Source organism: Canis lupus, chromosome 31, assembly GCF_048164855.1.
Source record: "Canis lupus baileyi chromosome 31, mCanLup2.hap1, whole genome shotgun sequence".
Classification (NCBI taxonomy): Eukaryota; Metazoa; Chordata; class Mammalia; order Carnivora; family Canidae; genus Canis; species Canis lupus.
The window spans coordinates 3236613-3261121 of NC_132868.1; the positions used below are offsets into that span (position 1 = coordinate 3236613).

Sequence of the window (24509 nt, forward strand, 5' to 3'; positions counted from 1 at the left end):
ATGGAAGGAGAAGAGGCAGACAGGAAGATGAGAGGCATTTGGAGCATGAAAAGGACCTGCTATTGATGGTTTTGAGATGAAGGAAGAGCACTGTTAACCAAGAAGTGTGGGTGGCTTCTGGAAGCTGCAGATGACCCTTGACTGGCAAGCAGCAAGAAAACAGACACCTGGGTGCTACAGCCTCATAGAACTGAATCCTGCAAACAACTTGAATAAGCCCAGGAGCTCATTCATCTCAGAACATCAGAAAGGAATACAGCCTGACTGACACCGTGATTTAAGCTTTGGAAAACCTTTGCCAGGATTCTGACTTCCAGAAATGTGAGATAATAGATAAAACTATGGTAACTTATAGTGATGGTAGAGAAGTAATATAGAAACAATGACTTGTATTCTCTCTTCAGAAAAAAAAAAAGACTTTGTTCTTTCAGTGTTTCAGTTAAGGCTCCTTACCCTGGATGCTTTTCTACGGACAAAAAATACAATGGTGAACAGGACAAAGTGTCTGCTCTCATGGAGCTTAATTCTATTTATCTTGCCTTCTTGCTAACAGGATAAACCTTTTTTTGTCATGAATTATTTGCATGACAACAAGCAACCCAATGACTAATCAGTGTGGAGAATTAAGTTTACATGATTACAACAGATTCACTACCTCCTACTACCCTTGATTTAGGATTTATGTTCATATACCTACCCTAGTATAGATCCTGTGGAATTATTTTTCCCTTGTTGAATGGATTGTATACTATTTTTTTTAAGAAAATGCAGTGTTTTCCAGTTATTTTGAGAAATTAGATTGCCTAATGTTAAGAGGCGCAATTTAATGATGTTACTGAGGTTTTATTTTCTTAATATTTAATTATTTTCCAGATGATTTTGCAAAAACTGCCACATGTACAGATGTGGAATTTGATTTTCATCAATTTCCCTCAGATTTGATATTATTTCAGCTTTTGTCACCAAAATTGTGTGCATATTTTTAGTCAATAGTATGCATAATAATGAAGTAAGCTCTCAGTAGGAGAAACTGTTTTTAGAACTATTAACATGCTTTTCTTAGTTGCCTTTTTGATAACAAAAGTTTCATTCTGGTGGGCCCCTGTTGACTGTTATTTGTTTACTCTCTTGGACTGAGAGGTGGGAATGAGTTGAAGATTGGGATATTACTGAATTCATGTACAGAGAAGGAAGACTGCAAGGACCACAAAAAGTTGGGGATTAGAAAAACAAATAGAAATAATATAAAGGGTTTTGAGATTAGAAAAACAAATAGAAATAATATAAAGGGTTTTGAGATTAAACGTAGGATTATTTTAAGACCCTCCTTTTGTTTTGAGAAAAGATTTTCTAGAATCATTTTCCTCTACTGACAACATCGAAGGCTTGACCTGGAGGATTCAGCTTAGAGAGTCAACTCCTCCTGTGGAGAAGATTCCACCTCATTTATGACATCAGAGCTTGGAGATTTGCTCACGGGTATGTGTTAGAAGAGATGGAAACAGGACTGACTCACAGATAACTATAGAAAAATAAGTAAAGAGAGGTAGAGAAGCTTCTAGTTCAGATTTATTTGCCCCTTTCATGCCTTGGTCTTGAGGTAAGGCATTTTGTTAGATAGGAGAAGCAGATGTAGAAATCTTGCTTTGGATTCCTTTTTCGTGCTCTTGGGGGGAACCACTTCTATGCAGAAATAACTCCTAGGCATGCATCATCCAGCCTAGTGTAGAAGGTGCAGAGGGACACGTGGAGGAAGAGTGGGCCAGGCCCTAGTGGCATGGCACAGACTTGGCCAAGATTATTACAGCAAACTTCAGGTACTTTGATACTTCTTCTCAGGTCAAGGGCTCCAGGAATAGAAGAGAGTCTGAAGCTAGAGAAATTCTTAAGGAATAGCTGAGTCTTCAAGGGTATAGGCCAATGATCTCCAAGAGTTCTACCTGAGCCCCCAAAGCAAAACTGTATTTAACAGCTACATTGCTGCTCTCAACAGAGAGAAATGGGACATTGCCTTGGAAGCTAGGGAGAGTCAAAAATACACTTTCCTCAGGTCCTACACTCGGAGTTCACAAGGAGCCCACATGCTCCCACATGTGCACTCAGACACACCTATGGAAAGGGCACGGAAGGTGGATGGAAGGCAGAAAAGTCTGAGGCTGAAGATGTTACCGGAGCCCAAGTTCGACTGCCTGTTACTCGAAATGCCAAGTCGCAAGAGATGAGTGTTGACTCGAGTATGAGCTTTATTCAGGAGGCCAGCCCCCTGGGGAGAAGGTAGGCTTTTGTCCAAAAGGCAACTGCAGGTTTCTGCCTGGCCAAGAAGGCTGGAAAGAGTTGATCAGGGAAGGGGGGCAGCAGCCTGAAACATTTCCCGATTCCATGGAGATGTAGTGGTAAATATGAACAGCTCTCGGTGCTTCAAGGGTGCGCAAGGACTACTTCCAGTTCTGTGACTTGTGAGAGCTTCCTATTCTCCTCCTAGAAAGGGCCGTGAGATTTATAGATGTTGTGCTCAAGATTGTGAATCCGAGAGAGCCACAAGGAGCCGACACCGATGCAAGTACACGAGGGTTTATTAACAAGCTCGAGCTTGGGTCCAAGTACACCCGACACAGCGGAGCAGGGACTTGGACCCTTAGGGGGGTTACAACTGGGTTTTTATGGGCTGGTCTAGGGGATTTTCAGAAGAGGTGGAGGAATTTCTTAAGCTCTGTTTTCATTCCCAATACGGGACTTTCTGTCTCTGTCAAGGGTGTTCTGCGGTTTTTCCTGTAAAGTTCAGCTCTAATTCCCAGGGGCCTGAGATGGCTGTACTTGTGCTAATGCTGAACTTGAGGTGGAGTGGCCTTAATTTTTTCGGCCTCCACAATATACACAAGGAAGGTTAGTAAATAAATCACATGAATTTAAGAACATTTAAAGATCACCAGGCTAGTTATGAAGATCAAGAGCCCTCCAATACTCCATTTTTAAAAGAAAAAGTACAATTACTAAATTTTTGGACCTGACAGAGTAAACTCAGCTTCCACCTAAAATTATGTAAAACTTACTGTTATTATTTTTTACTGTTAACCAGCACACGGAGGATCATGGTAGGACCCAGGTTAGTTCCCGGCCAATCGAAAACGTCGGTACACTCAAATGTTAGTGCAAATTAAAATCTGTGGCTCCATCTTTTATGTTTTGGAAATTCCTTTCTCATTTTGGGGTTTTGCATTTTCTACAGAGCAGTTACAATTTTCCACAGTTAACCAAGTTTTCGGTGTCGTGTATTCTCTGGAGGCATATGACAGCAAGTACTTATAATCCTAGCACCTTGTATTCACATACTTTTTTATAGATTCAGTGTGCTTTCCCATGCATTAGCTTTCTTGATTCTATAAAAACTTGTGAAGGAGGCTGTATACAATTTCTCCTGCAGCATGCTCTGGCATAAATTACCTAGGTCTAACCACTGCTGCGGCTCCCAGGAGGAAATCACTGGGCTGCAGAAACCGAAGCCTGACAGGGTTAATCATAACGGTACTACTAATGGAAGCTAACAACTATTAAGCCTTATTTGCTGCACACCCTCTTTACAAGGCTTATGCTGATTCCTTCATTTAATTCCCACAGATACATTTTTCAGGGAGGCGTCTCAAGGTTAAAGGAACTAAAAGTCAGGACTCCTATGCCTGGTTCAGAAAAGTTTCTACAAAGTCCCATACTCAATTTTACACTAAATGTGTGGGGATTTAGAGTTGAAAATCCAGAAAGCTTAATAGTTAAATTGATTTATAATATATAACCCTAGGTCCCAGGGATTATTTCCAATACCACTCACTTTTGGCAGCTCTTTGTCATTTAGCCTTTAAAAATTAATCAAGCCAAGATATACTTTTCAAGATATATTTTTATTTTCTCTGGTAACTTAATAAGAGTCAAATGTTATCTCAGTTTGTTGAGCAATTTTTTGTAGCTTTTTCCTTAGATACCCAGTAACTGGTAAATTTAACTATTTTCAATGTAATACGTTTTTCTTAGAACATGCCTACTATAGGAGCAGAAATTTTCCCCCCCTTCTTCTCTTCAAGGTTCTCTGGTTGGTCTAATCATTAAATTAATATAAAGCAGAATAATGGAAGAAATACCAATTTTGTACATGTGGGAGCCCCACGAAAATATGAGACTCAGGGGTGCCTGGGTAGCTCAGTTGCTTAAGCTTCTGCTTCAGCTCAGGTCATGATCTTGGGGTCCTAGGATCCAGGCAGCATCAGAATCCCTGCTCAGTGGGGAGCCTACCTCTCCTTCTTCTGCCTCTCCTCCTGCTTGTGCTCTTTCTCTCTCCTACTCTCTGTCTCAAATAAGTGAATAAAATCCTTTAAAAATATGAGATCCAAAGGACATTCAAGTAATATCTTGAATTAAGGAAAGGGGTCTGAGGATACAGAGAGGAGGAAGGCCATTCCTAAAAAGGTTGACTTGTCATGTAATATGTTTCCTAGATACCTAGGAAAGGTATCTCTGGTGATAGCTTTCTTTCTGGTACAGGCTCCCTTTCCAATGTAAATTTATGCAGTTGAGGAGGTAAAGAGCTTTTTCTGAGTCCACTAAGTTGTTTTTTGTTTTTTGTTTTTTGTTTGTTTTTTTTTTTGTTTGTTTGTTTGTTTGTTTGTTTTTGAGTCCACTAGGTTTTGATTGCCTTTAGTTCAAAATAATTCTTCTGTCAAAGAGATATATTTTGGAGTGGCTAATTCTGTTCCCCTTCATGGTTAAATAAGAGTACTGTGGTAATTAAGTTAATGAAAAATACGGAATACCACTTGTTATTACAGTTTAAAAAATATCAAACCAGTGTGACAGATTTTGGATGGTAGACAAAGGTCCTTAATCAAACTGTGGTTGTTGTTTCTACTTTGCTGAGAGCCCCTTGATTTATAAATATGTTCTTGGCACTTTTCTCCTAACTAAAATAGTCTCAGTTAACCAGTTTAATTAAAAAGATAATATTCAGAGACCGAATTAATGTAAAAAATTTGTTTTATTCATGATTCCACTTTATCATTTGAACAAAATGTAAATATAGTACTTTTGTTCAGACTTGGAGATTGTTCTGTTAATATATCTAGACTACAGAAACATACTCAGAAAATGCATTTTATTACAAGGACCTAGATTCCATTTGGTATTTCAATGTATTTATACATTTACATCCTAGATATGATACAAATTAACTATCAGGGTATTAAAAAAATAGAGACAAACCTTTCATTAAAATGAATAAGAAAAAAATCAATTTAGGAAAGCCAAATGTTTTAATATAGAGCATCTGTTATTTGTGCATCTGTCATTGTGTAACTCTTCATCATTCCAGGCTACCGAGTGCTGTCTGCTCTAAAGCAAGAAAATAACCAATCTGATCATTTATTCTTACTTGGATCAGTTAGCGCTCTAGTCCAGACCCTTATACAACACACACGCAAAACACATTTTTTTGATCTCTAAGTAGAAACTACTGACAGGAATCAGGAGACTAATGGCACCATCAGTGCTGGAAGGAAGTACAGGGAATGAGGACCTGAACCATGATTGGTCAGAGGCTACACCCAGAACACAGGAAAATAGACCTACTTTTCATTAGGTCTGTGACCTTGGAGGAGCAAAAAGACTTTTCTTGGCACCATGTTTGCATCTGCAATGTCAAAGAACTTAACCAGAAGTTCCCAGTGTGTATGAATCTGGGTTCTTTGAAGCTCAGGAGAAGACTGATGCCCCAGCTCCTAGCCAGGCAGGCAGAGAGAGTAAAGTCTCTTCCAACTCAGTCTTTTTGTTACATTCAGGCCTCCAAGGGATTAAATAAGGTCCACCTGCATTAGAAAGGACCTGGTGCTTTACTCATTCTACAGATTCAAAAATTAATCTCATCTAGAAACTCCTTCCCAATCACACCCAGATTAATGTTTAACCAAATATTTTAACACCACATAGCCTAGTCAAGCCAACACATCAAATTCACTGCCACAGCAAACTTTATTCCAGATATTCTCTGTTCTGGTTTACTGATATTTTGCTAAACCAGATCCTCCATTCTCTTCCTTTTACTTTGACCCAAACCACAATATTTCCTTCCATGAAAACATGTCATATGTTATATTTTATTGTTTTCTCTTTTATACTCTAATTGTACTAGCATTGTGAGTGATTACACAACCCTGTGACACAGTCTACCATGTATTCTCTAGCTCTTTGACAACTAGGTTCTCTAGTCTTCATTCATCAGATCCCAGTCCCAGGGCTGTATCCTTGGACTTTATCTCTCTGAGATAAATTCAGACAATAAAAAGGAATCTCTTTTTTGCAGAACGAAAATGGAATACTATTGGCAGTTTCTGTTTCAGTGTCATATTACCGGTACATCTGTTCTAGAACAAATCAGGACATTGAGTTCATTAACTTTCTTTCTTAATTCTCTTATATTTATAGTCTCCTATGCCTGTTTTTCTTCTTGCTTATATGCTTAGAGTCTATCATCTAATATCAAAACATTCTTTAACCAAGATTCTTATCTCAATTTTCTAGTATCTTTCAGCCAAGTAAATATGGCAACTGCATTACTGACCAAGTTTAGCAAAAAATTGCAAATGAACAGATCAGATTTACTCTTATCTTGTGACATCAATAAAAGCTCCAATTTCACCCAACAATCTGACTCAGTTTTCCTATTCAATGCTCATTCACATTTTCAAAAAACAAATATTTCAATATTTTCCTTTGCTATCTTTCTTCTGTTCTCAGCAATTAACTCTACATTCTGTATTACGGCAAATATAAAAACCAAAACTAAGAGTTTTCTTGAACTTCCTATCATTAGCCAAACACCAGACAGCATATATACAATGCATTTTCACCTTTCTACCTAAATAAAATTAAAACTCGTCCTTTCTGCTATGTTGCTTATATTGATTTGATAGGATTTCAAATCTACCTGTTGATGAAAGAAAAAGAAAAATTGTGTTTAGAAGTAAAGTAGTTTTGATATAAAAATGAAGTGAGTTGAGTCAGCATGGGCACCATCAAATGTGTTCTCACCAATAAGAACTCAGTAGCTCAGCTACAGAGGGGCCCTGGTGGAGGCTTATCAACAAAAACATAAGTAGAAACAACTATGGCAAGACCACATTTAGATAAATACCCAGAGTTTGTGAAAAGTGCCCAAGAGTGTTCAGTCTGGTCAAGGTGGTTTTGCTGATCTAAAATAGCTCTCTGAAGACACTTGGGCAATGAGCTCCTGTTCCAGTAAAGGTGACTCCTTTACCAACAGTGACAAAAGCCCGTCAGATAATTCTGATTATCTTGCCCACCAATGGCAGTATCCGTGTTCCTTAGCAAGTCCTCCAGTGAAGGGCACTGGATGTGAGCTCTTGGTTGGCTAAGCTGTCCCTCCTGAGGACCAACTCATGTAAAGGTACACCTAACCCAAATTTGGACTTTGTTCCTTTCATCTCTCCTTGCCTAGAGCAACAGTGTGATTAATCTATTATTGGTATGGACTATATTATTTCTCTATTGGCTTGTTAATAGACTTTATCCGCTATGCTATTAAGCTTATGGAATTCCCAAAATGAATCTGTGTTAAATAAAGTATTGGCCAAGACCATTTCAGTCGCTGGGCAGTAATTTGCCTCTCCAAAATGAAACGTGTAAGTTAGTGTTCTCCATTTCTCCCCACTGTTTTTTTTTTTTTTTAAGTGCCTCATAATATTACATGCCAATCAATGTCCAATGTTTTCAAACTCTTCATTTTTACTGACTTGTTCCCACTATCATTTAAACTCAACTTCCTCCCCCAGAGTACAATGTCTGACCTCAAGTCTACCACCAGCTATCACCTTTCTCTCTCCTCCCATTGAGTTTCCTTTGATATTATCAAAACGGAACTATTTTTGTTTTAATTTAATTGTATACTTCTTAGCTCCTAGCATATACAAATAAAATTGTTTTTTGTATATTAGCTTGTATCTGTGTACTTGGCTTAATTCATTTGCTTCTTCTACTAGTTTCATGGTGGAATCCTATGTATCCAGTAATGCCATGAGTAAGAAGAGACCATTTTCTTTCCTTGAAAATTTCATTCCTTTAATTTTTTCACCCTTTTCTCATCAAAATGGCTAAGATCTGCCGTGTAATGTGTTACAGATGTAGTGAGAATAGGCACTTGTTTCCTATCTTGCAGCTGGACTTGGGAGGCTTGTAAGCTTATCTCTGGGGATAACTATGTCCACTTTTGACTGCTGACCAACTTGAGAAACCTTGTGATATGTGGTTAAATTTCAAAACTCTCTTGTAATACCAGGGCTGGGTTTATTTTTGATGTCTTTCACTTGATTCAAATGGTTAAATAGTCTGGTTTGGCTACATAACCAGAGGAGCATGAGCCAAGATTAACACTCAAGTCTTGGTTAAACCTGAAGAAGAGGGATCCCTGGGTGGCGCAGCGGTTTGGCGCCTGCCTTTGGCCCGGGGCACGATCCTGGAGCCCCGGGATCGAATCCCACGTCGGGCTCCCGGTGCATGGAGCCTGCTTCTCCCTCTGCCTGTGTCTCTGCCTCTCTCTCTCTCTCTCTCTGTGACTATCATAAAAAAAAAAAAAAAAAAAAAGTTAAACCTGAAGAAGAGCTTTCTGTGCCAGTGTTTATATAAGTAGGACCTTGAGGAGCCTGTACCTGGATAGCTCTTAGACCTATAATGTTGCCTGCACTTTTGTTTTCTTGCTGCATCATATATTTTACCTTTAAATGAAAGCCTTATGTGAATAAGTTCTGGGAGGTCTTTTGAGTCTCTCAAAATATCCAAACTTGAGAAACCTTTCCTCTACTTAATGAGGAAAGCATTCAATTTTTTGTGATTCAGTATGATGTTAGCTGCTGTTACTTTTATTTTCATGGATGCTTTTTAACAGGTTGAGAGGTTTTCATTAAATTCCTAGGTTCACTGTTCATTTTTTTTTTTTTAATGGTATCTTCCAATATGGTCACACAGTTTTTGTCCTTTATTAAAATGGCAAACTGCACTGTTTAATTTTTCAAAAGTAAACTAACCTTGCTCACTAGGACAAACTCTTCTTGGCCATTGCATAGTTATTGTATTTTATATTTTTAATTCAATTTGTTAATTTTTTCCATCTATACTCATGAGTGATATTGGTCTTGGGGTTTGTTTGCTTGTTTGCTTGTTCTCAATATTATTCACAGATTTTGTTTTGTTTTTTATTTTTTTTTAAAGATCTCATTTATTTGAGAGAGAGCAAGCAGGGGGAGGGGCATAGGGAGAAGCAGACTCCCCACTGAGCAGGTTGTCAAATCATGGGCTCAATCCCAGCACCCTGGAATCATGACCTGAGCTCAAGGCCCAAATGAGCCACCTAGGTGCCCCACAGATTTTGTTTTTATGGTTATGCTGGTCTTACAGAACGAGTTAGGAAATGTTCTTATCCTTTTTATTTTCAGAAAGTCTTTGTGGAAAACTAGGGCCACATCTCCCTTTTGTGTTTGACAGAATTTGGTACTGAAGCCATCTGAGGTTGAGCTCTCTTGAAGGAAGTTTGTTGATAATTAATCAATCTTTTTAACAAATACGGGACTACTCACCTTTTATGTTCCATCTGTATCATCTGTGTTAAGTTTAATTTTTTTTCAAGGAATATGTATTTTCCATGTAAATCAAGTTGTCTAACTTTTTGGTGTAGTGTTGCTCATACTATTTTCTTATTATCTGTTCACTTTTTATATGATCAGAGGTGAAAAGCTCTCTTTTGTTCCTAATATTGGTAATGTGCTTTTTTTATTAGTCTATTCAAGGCTTATCAATTTTACCAACTTTCTCATAAATCAACTTTTAGCTTTATTAATTTTCCTTATTCATATTCAAAATTTTATTTTCCTGATTGTTATTATCTCTTTCCTTATACTCATTTTGGGGATATTTTGTGTTTACTTTTCTAGCTCCTTGGTGGCTTTGGATCTTTGAGATTTTGGACATTTCTTCTTGCTTACATAAGCACTTCAAGCTCCAAATTTTATAATAAGCACTGCTTTAAACTAAATCCCACAACATTAGGTATGCTGATTTTTTTATTATCACTCAGTTCATAATCTTTTATTTTTTAGAAAGATATTATTTATTTATTTGAAGGAGAGAGAGTGAGAAAGCACAAGCAGGAGAAGGGCAGAGGGAGAGAGATAAGCAGGCTCCTGACTGAGCAGTGAGCCTGACAAGGGGCCCCATCCCAGGACCCCAGGATCATGACCTGAGCTGAAGGCAGATGTGTGACTAAGCCACCCACGGTCCCCATAATCTTTTCAAATTATAATTTCTTCTTTGATATGTATTATTTCATCCAAAGCTCACACATCCTTCACTAATAGGCTATTTTAATAAGTTAAAGTGATGAATAGAATCTTATATCAGAGAGTGAAATGAGCCCCATGGTCTGATTCTCTCTAGGGTGTGAGATTCTAGAGCAGGCAATGGGCAGGGAGTTCCTGCAATTGGCAGCATAGTAGAGTTTTCCTCTGGGTTTGGAAAACATTCCTATGACACCTCCATAGAAAGAATTCTCTCCTTTATTTTCTTTTCTACTTGGTCCCATGAAAGGTTCTAGATTTTCCTCACATTTTTGCTATGATTGTCTTTCAGGAGTCCTAGTACTCTACTAAAAGCTTTTAAATACCTGGGTGAAATACAGAGAAAGGAGTTAAAATTAGTGATAATGGATTAAAGGGATGTGTGGCTGCTTAGTCTATCTAGAAATACTAGTACTTCTCTTCATGAGCATTGATGGCTATCTGCAGCACAAGTGACATAGTTACTTCCACAAGTGAATCAGATGTGCTATACTTTTGAAAACGAGAATGGTGGATCTTATATGTCTTTGTGGTATATGTCCAATGGTCAGTGTTATTTTCGTGTCTTGGGTTTGTGTAATGTAAAACTGATGAAATATTTGCTTTCCTTAGGCAAGAGCTATAAGAAAACAGAAGTAGAAACTACGTTTAAACAGAAACTGCTCTGTGAATTACTTAAATATTTTAAGTTGATGGCATTCTCAAGGGAGGTCAAAATAGTTATTGTAGACTCAGACTTGCCAATCAGAAAGACATTTTAAAAAATAAAATATTTCAAAAAATGTTTGGTTCCATGTAATAAAAAATAAATAAGAAGTGTTTGCTTGTCAGCATAAACACAAACCAGCATTTATCACAGGGTATACTTTTCCAAAAAAATACTATCTCCAATTTGTTAAAGATAAACCTCCATAAAATGGGCATCACAGGGGAGAATATAATGCTGATAAATATGATTTTACTATGTGTCAAACAATAAAGCAATTTTTCATGCATATGTCATACAATAAGCACTAGAAAAGATTTTCAAATTCTGTCATCTCATAAATACATGTAAATATTATTTGTGGGTTATATACTATGAACCACTCAAACAACTCATGATGAAAGTCAATTAGTCATATTCTTGCTTGGGACAGGATTCATATGTCAGCAGCAGATTGTATATCCTGGGAAACAACCAAAGTATTCAGATCTGTGTATCTCAGAATGAAGTATCAATTAAGTACCAATAAATATAAAAATATTGTTATAAGCCATCTTGTTCATAATATATATTTTCAATAATGTCATTGAGTTTATATGTCACAAAGGGCATTATACAATCGCTGTTGGAATTTCCAATCCAATATTCCTAGGACATGATTTTGTCTCGAAAGTAACAGAACAAATACAATCATCAGGACTCATAAATAATACTCATGTTCTAACCTTTGTCCCACGTGGCTTATCTTTTGTCATTGCTGGTCCTCAGTTGCTATAAAATTACTGGATTGGCATAGATGATCTCACAGATGTCTCCATCTCTAACATTCTATGATTTTATGATTTTAAGGTTAATATAACAAGTACAGTACTAGCAGCTGTGCTAAGGGGTATAGTGCTTGACTTATATTAGTGTATTCCAGCAAGAGCTTTCTTAGCTAGAGTTATAGCTCTTAGTGCTTGGACATCATTGAAGTATACATGCTTAATGTAAGATGCTACACTGAGAGAGGTGGAAAAGACATTGAACATGGCCCCATTTAGCAATACAGAACTCAAAGCAGAGCATTGCACTTTTAGTGTATTAATAAATAAGATCTCAAACTTGCAAGTGGAAGGAAAGATACTGGAACAGAAGATATGTTGACAATTTATTAGCAACTTGGTACAGGTTCAGATAAATCAAAGCATATAGTGTAGAGAAGATAAATGTAAGTGGTATTTTAAATATGTGGTTTAGTAATGAAAAATAAATTTATTATGATTGGACATTTGCTTTGCATCCCAAATCATTTGAATTGTAGAAGTGGAAAGCAATCCTCAGCCTGATTTAGAAGAGGAAATTAGAAAAAAATGTCCTTTTTTCTCCCCAATGTACCAATATAGTTTCTCCCAACCATTGGAAAAACTGGAAGGTGAAACTATAGAAAATAAGATTCTTCCTCTATCCCCTCAATATAAACTGAGGTCCTGAAAATGTGAAACTAAATGGTAATTTTTTTCTAGTTACAAGAGGTTTAGGCAACTATACTTCATATACTTTCTAGTCAAAACTATATGAAGCATTAATGAAAGTTATTTTAAAGTACTCATAGCTGCCCAATGACATTGAGGAGCAGAATATCATTGCTTGTTTAAATCACAGAGGAGTTAAGGAAGGAATGTGCATGTGTGTATATGCACACATGGGAGTAAAAATGGGGAGAAAGAAACATTTTTTTCCAAAAATTGAAGGAAAGAAGTATGCAAAATTAAATAATAGATTACATACACCTATATGACACAGAAATTTTAGAGAGAGATAATGAAATTTAATTATACTTCATTAATAAGTATTAGGACTGTCAACAAAATCAACAAAAAATAAAGTATTCATAGTGATATTTGAAATGATGATAATGCCAGGTCAAGAAACTTTAAATCTGAATATATAGGCATTCTCAAAAATCTTCAGTCTTGAATGGAGTCACCTCTACAGCTTTGCAATAGCTAAAGCTTAGACTTGCAAGAAGAAAATTCTTAATTCAACCACTGTTGCTTTTAGCATCAATCAATACCAAAAATAACATGCATAGTGAGAGGAAAGGGTTGGTTAATAAGACACATGCAAGTTCTCAATGATGGAAATGCTTTGCTCCAGGTCTTACCATAATTTTCTACTTTCAGGAAAATTTAATTTCAAAGAAGTCCTTAGAGACGTAGCCTCTAAGAATGTTAAAGATAAAACAAATGGTTTGGGGGGCACCTGGGTTGCTCATTGGTTGAGCGTCTACCTTTGGCTCACGTCATGATCCTGGGGTCCTGGGATCCAGTCCCACATCGGACTCCCCATGGGGAGCCTGCTTCTCCTGCTGCCTATGTCTCTGCCTCTCATGAATAAATAAGTAGAATCTTTAAAAAATGTTTTTGGGACACATAAATATAGAGGTAATTTTTTCCATGTCTCATATGGTCTATATTGCTTTATGTTGAGTTGCTGCATTTTTTGTTAGCTATACCCCTAGTAGGCCATTTGTTAATATTAGATTATACAACTTTTGATGTAGAAAAAGTCATAGTAATGTTCATTTCACTTGGGTACATATTATTTTTATTGAAATATATTTGATATATAACATTGTGTAAATTTATGGTATACTTTTTGATTTGATTGTGATATGATTGACATTGTAACAACAGTTGATTACTCTATCATGTCACATAATTTTCATTATTTTTTGTGGTGAGGATAGTTAAGATCTAGTCTCTTACCAAGCCTGGTGATTATAATACAGTATTATTTTATATATGCTATATTCCTAAAGATTTATGGAGCCAACAAAAGATCCCAAATAACCAAAGCCATCCTGAAAAAGAAGCACAAAACTGTGTCACACCTCTTGATTCCAAATTATTCTACAAAGCTATAATAATTAAAACATATGTTTGGCATAAAAATAGATAACAGGTTAAGGGAACAGAATGAATCCAGAATTCAACTCCCTCATATATGGTTAATTAATATTTAACAAGGGAGCCAAGAACACCCAATAGAGAAAGAACAATCTATTCAACAAACTGGATAAACAATGCAGAAAAATGAAATTGGACCACTCACAAAAACTAACTGAAAATGGATCAAAAACTTAAACATAAGACCTGATACTATAAAATTCCTAGAAGAGAATGTAGAGCATAAACTTTTTGTCTTTGGTCTTGACAATGATTTTTTTGGATATGACACTAAAAGCACAAACAGCATAGCAAAAATTTAGTGGGATTACATCAAACTCACCTGTGTACATATTAAAAGGCAATTTGCCAAGAGCCCACTATTGATACCAAAATACTTTATTTAGGTTTGTGGAAATATCAAATATTATGGGAGTGCTTTCCAATGAAATTTGTTCAACATCATTAAGTATTGAGATCAGAAACTTATAACGGTTCAAATTAAGATTCTATAATAAAATTACTCTGTCTTTAGTAAGGAATATTATAAACAAAGGCTGTATTTTCCTTCAAAGGTATTTGTTTACCTAGAATATTGTTTTTGAAATTGTATTCGAAAATACTTTTGCATGGACCATCCATTCAGCAGTTTGCTATAGACACCACATGTTTCTATTGTTCAGTCCTTTCATACCTTAGTTTATTTGCTTGATCCTATAAGCATTTGGTTTTATGACTTTATGACCACTGAGTTGGGGTTTTCTTGAAAAAGCGCAAACATACTATAACAGACAGATCATGACTCAAACTATTATGCTTTTCTATATCATATCTTTGCAATAGGATTTTGCTTACCTGCCATCAAGCAGTAAAATCAATTTTCTAAAGACTTTCACATGGGCTAAACTCATGACTTATTTCTTCCAATAGAACACAGATATAGTGTTGTCCTGTCATTTATGAGGCTAGCCTTCATAATTAGGAGACAGAGCTTGTAGGAGAAGAGACAATGTGAAGGAGAATTGTTTTCCTAGCTGAGGCTGTCTAATCGCCTGCAGCCAAGCATGAGAGAGCCCAAGCACTGTCAGCTTAGATGTTCATCCACAGCTCACACAGACATGTGAGTGGGCCCAGTTGAGAATTAGCACTTCTCCAGTTGATTCAGACTATTAAACATTAATGAGTGCTTCTTGTTTATACCATTAAATTTTGGTATACTGACTTTTGACAGCAAGAACAACAAAGACAAAAACCCCTTGTATTACACAGACTTAATTTTTAATTTTCTGAAGGCTTCATGCTAATTGTACACAAAGACTGATTCTGCCTGATTGACCAAGTTGAGAAGCTACAAAGGGCAACTACACAAGTGCCTCTCCATGGAATGAATCTGGCAGAACCTGTCTCCTTCCTTCCCCCGTTCTCTTCCCTCTCTCTGACAGGTATTTATTGAACATAACTGTGTTCCAGGGACACAGCAGTGAGCAGGACTAACGGCCAACCTTTATGGAGCTGCCAGTGGGTTTTGGTATGGGGTTGCAGTACTGAACATTTGATTTTGGAAATATATATGTTGATCCCCCCCACCAATGTCACACACAAACCTTCTGAGCTCAGGAGCCTTTGTTATTACCTACTTCAGTAAAATTGTCAGTCTTTCTTTCATTGCTGCTGGATTTTTTCTGTGGAAAAAAAAAAAAACAGAATCCAGCAAAACTAAATCAAATACATACATAGATAGGTCTATAAAACTCCTCCAACTTTTATACCATCTGTAGAGCTCTGCTCTGTTAATAATCTCTAAGTTATATTACTGGTTTAAAATGGCATCATTCAAGTTCTCAAGCCTTGCTTTTTGCTAGTGGTAATTTTCTGAAACAGAACCATAATTAAGTAATTAATTATATTAATTACTGCAAAATACTTAAATAAAATCTTCCATGATTTTTTATTGCTGAGGGGTTAAAGTTTATTAGTGTACCATTAAAGACTCTTCACAAAGTATTTGGTACCAGCCTTAGAAATCTCACCAGCCACTAAACTCTAAGCAACTTTATTACAGACTCAAGGACATAACTTTTAAATGCACTAAATCCAGGGCAACTGGGTGGCTCAGTTGGTTAAGCTCTGATTCTTTGATTCTTATTTTTAGCTTTGGTCATGATCTCAGGGTCCTGGGATTAAGCCCCATGTAAGGCCCAACATTCAACAAGGGGACTGCTTTTCCCTCTCCCTCTGCTCCTCTTCTGCTCTCTCTCTCTCTCCTTTCTCAAATAAATAAACAAACAAATAAATAAATAATTTTAAATCTAAAATATTAAATACACTCTACTTGTTTTTCTTCATTATTTTCTACGTGTTTTTCTTCATGGAAAAACAAGTCATGCTACTGGTCTAACTGATGAGACTTTTCTCACCAAGGAAAGACAGGTTATTTCTATGACACAGCTAAATATTCCTCTCTGCAGTAAAGCTACGCTTGGTTCCGAAGACAATACAATTGCTTTCTATTTTATACTCTCAAAACCTCAGTTATTTTCAATTGCTTCATGAAAAATAATTACAACCTAACATCTACTAATTATCTCATGGTTATATACACCAAAAGTCAAGACAGAAAAAAACTGGATTCTTTGGTATGGTTTCACTCAACTCAAGGTCAATCCATGTACATGCTCATTTAGGTTGTTGGTCAAATTCATTCCTTGTGGTCATAGGACAGAGTCTCTTTTTCTTTGCTGGCTGTCAGTCACGGACCACTGAAGCTCCTAGAGCCATGTTACTTGCTCCCCTCCATCTGCAAACCAGAAACATCACATCAGATCTTTTCCACATTTCAAATCTCTTTGATTTTATTTTCTGCCACCAGCCAGAGAATACTCTCTGGTTTCAAAGTGGTCATATAATTGGAGATTAGATATTCTCCACGTACTCCGTGTAAACCAGTATCCACATAAACTATGACATAATCTCTCTTTTGGCTAATTCAAAATCAACTGATTAGTAACCTTAATTGCATCTGAAAAATCCCCTGCCATGTTACACGACATAATAAGGATGTTTTATCTCATCATTTTTATAACCCTAGATCAGGGTAGGAAATCACAGAGGTGAGTGGATGGGGGGTGGTGTTAGGATTCTATATAACACAGATATCTTCCATATATTGCTCTGATACTACCCGGAGTGTTGTGGTAGAGTCATTGTTTAAATATCTTCCTAGCTAGATCACTGGTTCCTTCAGCACAAATATTGTGTCTGCCTTCATCAATTCTTAGCATCCATTATGTATGGTACTTGCCTCAGATTAAGTACATAACAAATATCCATTAATAAGCAAGACTAATTGTTGATAAATAAAATAATATGGAATTCCATTCTCATGATATAAAAATTACATAAACACAGACCATCATGTTAGAAAAATAATCAAATTTGTCAACTGCTTAGAATAAATTTATTATAAGCTACTCTATCATAATTGCAAATCTCAATCTAAATAGATTACTTAAACATTTTAAAGAAAATACATATATATATATTTACTTTTTGAACTTTGGGTCCACAGTATAAAGGATTTCTATTTACGTCCTTGTCCCAGAAATTAGGACATTGATTAATTACTATTGGTTATAGCAATAAGAAAGTTAACGAGTAAAACTATTCTAATGTAAATGTAAAATTAAACTATTATATGGTCTGAGCCTATAATAATACTTTTCTTATGGCATCTGAACATACAATTGCAAAGGTAAAAGATGCTGTGATATTTGAGTTTACAGATTTCTATTTTCCCTTTTCATACAGCTATTTTTATAAGTAATACATTTCTGTTTCTCTTTTATGAGGCAGCATGTTTCAACAATCTCTGCCCTCTTGGCAGTGTGTAATACCATTTCTGCTTTCAGTACCCTAAAGCAAAGCTATTATCCATGTAGGGAAAACAGCAAGTTAGCATTTTTGATGTAAATCTTTCAGTTGATATGCATTGTATTTTACTTAAAGGCATTTTCTTTCTTAACATTTTATGCAATTACAAGCTGGGGAAAAAAAAAAACCATAAAATTACCACAAGAAGTAAAATACCATTCTTGTGGATCTGCCTTGAGGTAGCAGGATGAACAATTTTCCTTCTGACATGGATGTCATGTAGCATTAGCAAAATGACCTAAAGTGACTTACTTTATTGTCTCATTGGAGGAACATAAGACTAGACATTAAATACAAGTATTAACAATTACCATATCATCTTTGAAATATTCATCCTTTGTTTGCTATATATTAATGTTGACAGTGGCAAAAACTTTAGTAATTTATGAGTACTATATTGTTTGTTGCTTTTTTTTGGTAATTTCTCCATCATTAAGTCTATCTTCTACTCTACTTTCTAATGGAAATAGCATTTCCACGCCTCAATAAGCAAATAATAGTCTTTAAAGAGTTTTATAACCATTGTACCATTTGATACGTATCTACTCTATCATGTATATGGTCCTGGCAATTCACACATTCATATTTTCAGGTTTAGCTTTCACGTTTCCATTTCTTTCATCTATGGCATTTGCCAATAAATGAAAGATACTAAGCATCTTGATGATGTGGATATGGCTGTAAGACATTCAATTGATGTTTCAGCTATAAGAAAATGAATGAAAAATTAGTTTTCTCTCCAATTCGATTATAGTAAGTCAGGACTTTATAAATCCAATACTACAAAAACTTTTAAAAAGTGACATGAACAGGGGCAAAATTAAAGGTATAAGCATCTAAGTGCTTCAGTAAGTTGTTTAATTGGATAATTTCTTCTTACATATGGAGGAATTATCTGTCCCTTGCTAATAAAAAACCTTATTTTTATAATAATAAAAATAAAAGAAGCATATGCTAATTATTATGCCTATAGAAAATATAAAATCATAAGGAAGGGGATATAAATTATTACAGCTTACACACCTTTGAGAAAAGCTGCTATCAAAAATCTTATATAATTTTATATTTGAGGAAGTCAAGGAGAGGTCTATGGATTCTCACAGAATATGAAATAAATTTGAAGCTTTATAAACTAATAGAAGTGGATAGTCCTCAACTGACATATAACATATGGGTTAAAGTTTTTAAGTTATCCATTCATTTGTTTATTCAAAAATTTATAAGTGGACTTAACATAGTAAAAACACTATTTGAGTACTTAAATACACCTATGAACCAAATAGACAAATACTCCTAATTTCTTGGAGTTTAGAGTATAGTGGGGAAACCAGAAAATAAACAATAAGTATAATAAATTATGTTACATAGCATATAAGAAAGTGTTCAAGGGTTAAGGAAGAAAAAAAATAGAAGTACAGCCGGAAAGGGAATAGAAGCAAAAGCATTAACCCAGGAAATTGAACAAAATCCCCTACCCTTGGACAAGCAGAGCAGGACTGACTATTTTGGGCTGCCCCCGCCTTGCGCTGACCTGCTTATTATTTAGGGCACTGCCCCGCCCTAGTCAAGCCCAGGGCACACCCTAACCCCTAACCGGAAATCGGCTCAGCGGACCAGCATGACTGTGCAACTTTCTGCGTATCCCATGGGCCACTGGCCCCTATAAAGCTGCTGCGCCTCTTAGTCTCGGGGTCCAAGTCCCTGCTCCCCTGTGTCCTGTGCACGAGGACCCAGGCTGGAGCTTGTAAATAAATCCTCGGGAGTTTGCATCGGTGTCGGCTCCTTGGTGGTTTCTCGGATTCGCAATCTTGGGCACGACACTAGGATGACAAGATCTTAGTGAAAATCTGAAGGAGGTGAGAGGTAACCATGCACCTGGGCACAGGGCATCAGAGGCAGAAGGAAAAGCCAGAAGAGTTGTCAGGCAGCATGGAGCTTGACCGAGATTGAGGAACGGAAAGGAGACCATATAAAAGAAAAAACAGAGGAAAAAAAAACATAGAAGAAAGTGATAGGAGTGAAAATGGAGGAAAGACATAGAGTAGACATTGAGACTGCTCTGAGCATAAATTCATGGATGGTAAATCATGGAAGTATATTACAACATTAAATATTTTTAAACTCATTACTAAAGGAGTAGAAATGTAGAAAGCATTTCAGCAACTCAAAATGGTGAATTAGCTGTAAAACTAAAAAATGTTAAACAAAAACTTAAATATTAAAACTATCAGTGTCCCATCAGAGTAGAAACATAGTCAAATAAACTGTAATAGGGAAGGAATGGGATGGATGGTAGTTACACTTGCGGTGAGCACAGTGTTGTCTATGTACGTGCTGACTCACTAAGGTGTACACCTGAAACTAATGGAGCGTTGTGTATCAACTGTACTTGGATAAAAAATAAGTAAATAAAGCAAAGCACACTGAGCTACACTGTAAAAGATGCTGAATTGTAAAGCAGAAAATCTTTATAAAGTAAAAGAAAACTGAAGAGAACTTTTTTATTATTGGAGTATAGCTGATACACAACGTTCGATTAGTTTCAAGTGTACAGCATAGTGATTCCACGTAACCGTTGTGCTCACCACCAGTGTGGCTATCATCTGTCGGCGTGCGACACTATTCCAATACCACCTACTATAGTCCCTGTGCTGTGCCTTTTATTCCTGTGACTTACTCATTTCATAACCAGAGCCCGGATCTCACACTCCCCTTTACTCATTTTGCTCTGGGCCCCGCCATCAGTTTGTTCTCTGTGTTTAAGGGTCTGTTTCTGCTCTTTGTTTGTTTACTTGTTTGTTTTGAAGGACAGAAAATATTTTTAAAAGAAGAAAATGGAAGGAAGGAAGGAAGGAAGGAAGGAAGGAAGGAAGGAAGGAAGGAAGGAAGGAGGGAAGGAAACATCTAGAAGACAGGCACATGTGCAAACCTTAGTCAGTCCTCCTGGAGGGACTGAAGTACAACCTCACAGCTCACATCCTCAGGGCAGAGAGTGACAAGTGGGCCCAGACCTCTCACTTACCCTTCATGTGTGGGAGTTGGTTTATCTAACAAAGATCCAACTCTATTTCTAGCACAGAGGGCCACATTCTTGTCAGAGAGAGAGAGAGAATTTCATTTTAGAAACTTAATCTTTTATTGCCTCAGAGTATTGGAAATCCCTAATCTTTCCATGTTAAAATAGACAATAGTAACAAAAGGGAAATGCACAAAAGCCTCTCTCACGGGAGAAGTCCATCTTCTTTCCTCTTTACTAGCACAACTTGAGCATCAGCATGTTCTGTAGGTTTTCTCTCTTCTTTTTTTTTAAACCGTCAAATGTGATTTTAGTAGAAATCCTTTTCGCTGGATTTAAGTCTTGATTTATACCTCTAATTATATATTGCTTCCTGAAATAGTCTCATTAAACACCGAATCCATAAGCTTATCTTTATGAAGTATTTCAAATGTAGCTAAGCCTTTAACCCTCAAGGAAATAGATGAAAGAGTGGGGGATTTTGTGAGGAATGTTTGAAATATATTTATAATGCATATCTTCAGTCTTTAGGTTTCTATAGCAAGCAGCAATATATTAAAGCTACTACTTTCTGGATTCCATTTTATTTTCTTCTTTTTGTGATAATAGTTTTCTATTTCAGATAATTAGTTAAAATATTCAAAACTTTTAATTTCAGTGTTAATGAAAATTACCGATCCTGTCGCATTAGTTTCCTAGGGCTGCCATAAAGTATCATACACTGGTTTGCTTAAGACAACAGACACTTATTCTCTCATAGTCCTGGAGACCAGAAGTTCAAAATCAAGATGTTGGCATGACCATCCCTTCTCCCTCCAGAGAAGAATTCTTCCTTGCTCAACATATCGTGTTGGTGTTGGCTGGTAATCTTTGACCTGGCTTGCAGCTGCATTAACTCTAATCTCTGCCTCTGTGACCTTCTTCCTTCCATGTCTCTGTGACTGTGTGTGCTTTCCTCTCCTTATAAGAAGAATTTAGGATCCACCTTAATACCACATGACCTCATCTTAATTAATTATATCTGAAGGGATGCTTTTTCCAAATAAGGTCACGTTCTGAGGTTCTGGGTAGACATGACTTTTGGGGGAGGGATATTATTCAACATAGTATACCCAACTATCTACAAAATAGGGGGATTATGACATTTAAAAAGTATATTTCCAATGTTACTTGGGATGTGTGTTTTTGAGACGAGGGAGAACCTTCATCCTGGGACTTCCCTGAAATGCTTTCATATTCCCCAATTAAGACAGACTCTGAAAGAGTCTGATGTAGATGAATTACATGAGCACTGAAGCAACTCCCCTCTTTCTAGAAGGGGCATGCATCAGCAACTGCCCAACAGCTGGTGTTCCTCAATCAGCTTGCCTCTGTCAATGAAATAGATTTTTGCAGAATTTCTTAATTACTAGATACCCTCTAAAAATTCTATAGGAAAGCCATTCTAGCTAATAGATGTATGCTTTTTTCAAATTAAAAGTTCATATTTTTTTGTAAATTGCAGTTATGCTTTCCATATTCTTTCTCTCTGTGAGTTGCTTGTAGAAACTTGTGCTCATGTGATGTATGCTTTGTAGGCATTTGTAGACAGCAAATCCTTTGAGTGACAGGGCCTGTATTGTTCATTTATGAATTCACAAAATTAACAAGATTTCCATCGATGGCAGGAGCTCTGTGTGTATCTATCATGAATATATGGATGGATGGATGAGCTGTGACAGCACATTTTTTCTCTCTTCTCCTACAATATTTTGCACTGTTTTTTTTCCATTTTCATTTGTTGAAATGGATAACACTCAATACAGTTCAAAATATTCCCATCATTAAACAAGCCATGAGTTTATCTATTCTACAATGTAAGTATATAAATGTATACTAGATGGTGGTTTTCAAATCTGTGATGACTCTGCTTAACTATCAGTTGACATTATCTTTGAAAGCATGTGATTCTAAGTACTGAGCCTAGTTATGACTGACGATAGTGGAAATATAGTGCTTTCATATGTGAACTTTTAATTTCTTCCCTAATCTAGTGGTATTCATCCAGATTCATAGGTTAAATAGTCCATTAATAGATGAAACAGCATAAAGCCACATTCTCTTCCAGATCTTCACTACGATATGTATTCAGGCATTAGACTCCAATAGCTATTTGGAGAGAATTGGGCAGAGAGCAGAGTCATGTTTTATCAAGTATCTCTGGGATGATATGTAGTTTACACAGTAATCATGCCACCAACTGATATTAGGCAAAAGGAGTCATGGTTTTGACGTTCAGATTCTTTTTTTCTTTTAAGATTTTATTTATTTATTCATGAAAGACACAGAGAGAGACAGAGAGTGGCAGAGATACAGGCAGAGAAGTAGGCTCCATGCAGGGAGCCCGATGTGGGACTCCTGAAACTCCATCCCAGGTCTTCAGGATCACAGCCGGGGCTGAAGGTGGCGCTAAACTGCTGAGCCACCCAGGCTGCCCCCTTGAAGTTCAAATTCTTGGCATAAAGTATGGGAAGTCTGTACAGTCTGTCAAGTCTCACTCAAGCTGGGTGGAGTCAGGGAATGGTCTCAAAATGATCGGTTGGTAAATCTTCTCAGTGTCTATCAAGAAACACTTTTCTGTTCTTACTATATAAAAATAATACTTATATTCACCATAAAGGTCTTTGGACTGCCAAAAACCACCAAAATTCCTCACGGAAATCAGAACGTATGATTTTTAAATTTTTAACATTATAGAGTTTATGTAGTATAATCACATTTAAAAAATAAATAAAATGTATACCCATACTGATTCATATATAAGTAGGAAAAATTTCATGATAACCAGTGTGGTAACTTTTGCATTGCCTTGATCTTTTGACCCTGAATATGTATCAGTAGGGCACACACACACAAACACACACATATTCACACTCACCACATGTAATGCTGTTAATGTTGGGGAGATTACTTATGTGTAGAATGGACAGATGAAGTAGGTACAAAGTCTTCTTTTGAGAATAGAACTTTAATAATGTATATTCCTGTTTCATGTTGTGCTAACTTCAAGTTAGAAGTGTTTCAAGTTGTACTAACAGGTGCTTCATATCAGAGTTTCCAAAGACAGTTCTTTACCGAATATGGGAATACATGAATAAGCGAGTGTTGTCCTTTTTTCTAAGAATTATTTAAAACCTAGGGAAGTGAGGATGTTAAATCACTGTTTGAAATTATATTGAAAGTCCCAAATTTTTGCTAAATATTTCATACGTGTAACCTTTCTCAACTATACAATGTCCAAATACAGAAAACAATTTATTTGATTCTATAGCTTCTTATAGACATGAATTATGTATGCATTGCTTACAGAAACCATATTATTTATTACATTTAAATTTTAAAAAGATTCTCCAAAACTTTAACACCATTCTCTTATAAAATTTTTTATGTGTTTTTTTCTTGTTATGCAGGAATTGCCCTTGAAAAAATAAGAAAGGCCTAATTCCAGTTTGGACACAAATAGTCCTTAAATATAATTGTAGCTTCAAATCAGTTGTGTTTTTTTT

General features: G+C 36.3%; 1 long non-coding RNA gene across 1 annotated transcript in view; it reads left to right on the top strand.

Moving 5' to 3' along the window:
- The first annotated feature begins 1487 nt into the window (after positions 1–1487).
- LOC140622368 (uncharacterized) overlaps positions 1488–24509 on the top strand; it is a 92863-nt gene continuing 69841 nt past the window's right edge. Inside the window, exon 1 of the long non-coding RNA XR_012022134.1 lies at positions 1488–2274. This is a non-coding gene — a long non-coding RNA (uncharacterized lncRNA). The remainder of the gene's footprint in view (positions 2275–24509) is intronic.